Source organism: Camellia sinensis, chromosome 14 (assembly GCF_055761805.1).
Source record: "Camellia sinensis isolate YWXY chromosome 14, ASM5576180v1, whole genome shotgun sequence".
In the NCBI taxonomy this organism is placed as follows: Eukaryota; Viridiplantae; Streptophyta; class Magnoliopsida; order Ericales; family Theaceae; genus Camellia; species Camellia sinensis.
Window position 1 is genome coordinate 5572755 of NC_138974.1, and position 3818 is coordinate 5576572.

The window sequence follows — 3818 nt, forward strand, 5'->3', positions numbered from 1 at the left end:
TGAATTTGAACGAAGATGAGCCAATTTGTACATGGATAAGACAGCCGAGTTAAACAAGGATAAACCAATCAACATGGATGAGCTAAGCAGGCTAAAAATGATTGGGACCGGACTTCAGGATGAAGTTGCCTACGTATCCCAAACATGGGAATCAGGCCGTACATAGTTCCAGGTTAAGGGACACTCGGGTGTTGACACTCTTCTTTTGTGCTCTAACTTTTGCCAAGGTCGCCCTTCCGGGTTTTCAACCTTGTGAGCTCTGTTTTTCTTTTCTTTTCATTTGTTCTTCTTTTCTTTTTCTTTTCATTTTCTTCTTTTCATCTTTTCATTTTCTCTTTTTCTTTTTTTTCTTTTTGCTCTAACTTTTGCTTGGGTCGCCTTTCTGGGTTTTCGGCATAGCGAGCCTCTCAAGGATAGAAAAGTGTAACTTGTCCATGTTGATCGATTTGGGATCTCAAAGCCATCTGAATCCAGGAGAATGGCTGCTATTCGATAATGATGTAGAAGTCCATCCAGTGGGGGTTGAAGTTGCCCCTAGTGTTATGGATAGGAACTAGGTTGTCCTTCAGCAATACTTTTTTCTTCTAGCTACTGGAATTTGGCTTTCTTGCCAGTCTTCATTGGTTTGCAGAATGATCCATTTATTGAATCTTTGAGCACATCTAACATTTTTGCCCCTAGTTCAAGGGCTACTTCTGATTTAGCTTTGCAAGCTTCCTTTGATGACATTTGACCTTCTTGATCTGACCTTCTTGCCCCTAGTTCAAGGGTTGCTTCTGACCCGGGCATACAAGCCTTATGTTGTGATTGATCATTGAACATTCTGAATCAAAGTTCAAGGTTTGAAAGCAAAAGGAGTCGAGTCTCGAGACCGAGGGTAATCTTATGCTGCACAAGCTCAAGATCAATTCCATATATGTCTTCGCAGGACCACGCAAAACATTTTTTTGAAATCTTTTAAGAAAGCGACTAGTCGTGCTAAAGACAATGTAGAACCAATCGGGACCAAGCCTGGATCCTTCTCAGTACTCACATTAACAAACATGATCTCATTCATTAAGGGCTTACCATGCCTCTCTTTCTCTTAGTTGATCAAATTTTTGCAAATCCCAAGGAATTCTTTCCTCTTTGTTTTCATCATAGTGTTCGAAAATTTTTGAAAAACTTAAGTCAATGCAATGATTTCAAGGCACAAAAAAGTAGGTGAAAAGCTCTGCCGTTTCATTCAAATCTTCTGGTACAACTGGTTCAAAGGCAGAAACAGACGCTAAAGAAAGGGTGTAAAAGACAAACACAAAACAAGATAGTGATGTCCGAGGTAACACCCCCGAAATCATCTGACTCTAACACAACAAGACTAACCCGATACAACAAGATTGACTAGACTGACTCAGTACAAAAAGACCGTCTCAATACAACACAACAAGACTGACCCAATACCCAAGTCAGAAAGTAAAGTAAATAGCATTTGCACATTGCTCAAAACAGTGCGTGCTATCCCCATATTTGGAGTAAAAAAGAGCACCATCAGCAGGTGGTTCATCTCTTGATCACATAGTCACATTATCCCCCAAGTTCACTGATCCAATGCCAATAGACATTGCAGAGCCTAGTGCGACGATGACCTCGTTGTCAATCAGATCTTGTATTTCATGGCGAAGACGGAAACAAAGGTCAGTGCCATGGCCGGTTTGTTGATGGAAGGCACAGTACTTGGCCTATTCATGCTTGGCTGGAAGGGGATCCGGGAAAGGCAGAGGCTTAAGGGGTTTGAGATGGCCTTGTCCAACGAGGATTTGGAGAGCTTTAGACAAAGTCATGTAGAGGGGATTGAAGACCCTCTGGCCTAGGGGTTGGTACTTCGAGGTTTGTGGAGTGTTGGATGTACTAGCAAAGGTGTTGGTAGGTGCTAACTGGGTTTGCTGATCTCTTCCAAGTGTAGGATTGAAGCTGAAAGGGGTGTTTCTGGTATCACAGCCCTTCTCCCGACATGCCCCTTGATTCAGAATGCTCTCATCCTGAGTGGCAAAAGTGCCATCCACAATCTTTGCAACAACTACAAGCACTTACTGTTTGTTCAGTCTTTCAGCCTTCAAAGCCTCAACAGCCCACTGAAGATGTTCATAGGGACCAATGCCTGCCCCTACCTTGTTCTTTCCATTTGCCTCCTCTTTGCCAAAGGATTGCGCCGCTATATCAGAGCGGAGCCCAATTGTTGTCGACATGCCATTGCCCAAACCCAGGATAGCTTCAGGTTAGCCATTTTCCATTCCAGTTCGGCCCAAGATTGGGGAGCCTTTTGGCGTGAAATTTCTGGCATGTGATGTGGTTGATGACGGAGCCAAAACCCCAAAGGCTAAATCTGCTACATTTCTCTGAAGATCTTCAATCATTCTCACCAACTCAGAAGTAGTAGGTTCACGGGTTCAAGATGATTGAGGTTCAAGTACATCCATCATGCTTAAGTCCATGCTTTCTGGGATAAACACCTCAGGCTTGGGTAGGTGGGTCGCGGTGTATATACTAGGATTGTAGGTGGATGGCAGCGTATGGACAAGGTTAAGATGTGGATGAGGTACTTGGTCATTGGGGTCTTAAGGTGGAGCTATCGTCCGGTTGTCGATGAGATTCTGGACCTCATGACGAAGGCGGTAGCAATATTTGGTGCCATGGCCGCGCTGCTAATGATACACACAGTATTTGGTGGGGTTATGTCTGCCAAGAAGTGGGTTAGGCAGACGTTAAGGATCAAGGCATTTGAGATACCCTCTCTCCATCAGGACTTTTAGTGCCGTGGTTAAGCTCATATAGAGGGGGGTGAAAGTTCTGCCTTGAGCTTGGGCTCGACTGGCTGTTTGTAGGCTTGATTTGGCAAAAAGGTCAGCTGTGGCAACTGTATTGCTTTTAATGGGTTTGGGAATAGTGTTACTACCAGCATCGGTACTCCTGGAAATCACCCTCATTGTCAATTCACTTGTTCTGGGAATAATCCATCTGTTGAATGCACTCTCAATTTGAACCCCCAAGTCATGCAAACTTTTGAAAGTGAATAGTGGAACAACTATTAACTTTTGCAGCATATCAGGCTCAAGGTTCTGCACCACTATTCGCACTTGATCCCTCTCAGAAGGGCAATTTGTCATCTGTGCTGCCTTTACTCTCCACCTTGTAAAAAATTTCACAAAAGGCTCTGTTGGGTTACTTCAAGCTCTTGAATGGTCATTTCAACTTGGGTATTGCAAGAATACTGATCGACAAAGGCCTCAGCCAACTTTTCCCAGTTTTGCTTCACTGTATCCTCTAACTCGGCGTACCAAGTGGCTGCTGCACTCGACAGGGTTCTTCCATACAAAGAGAGTTTCTGCGGCTTAGTCAGACCCATCGGTTTCAGGGAATCCAAGAAAAGCTGGATATGTACCATAGGATCTCCAGACCCATTAAAATGGTCAATATGTGGCATTTTGACTCTGTCTGGGAGTTGTACGACAGCCTCAGTGTACCCATCCTCAATGTCGGGAATGGAGTTAAGGCCTTGTGCCTCTTTGAATTGCTTATCAAGGTTCGCAATTTTCACTAAGGTTCAATCAAGATCATTAATATCAATGGGATAAAGCCTCTCCTTAGGCTGCACCAGGGGTATGAAAACTCGAGCTTGAGCCAATCCTTCTCGGGGATCCGGACCATAGGAATCTTTCGTTGGCAGAAGTGGGTCAAAGTTCGGCTGGGGTCCCAAGACCGGATGTATGATAGGTGCCTCAGTTGGGAGTTGCGTTTCAACATTGGTCTCATCCTGCATGGTGATTCCCTGGTTTAATGCC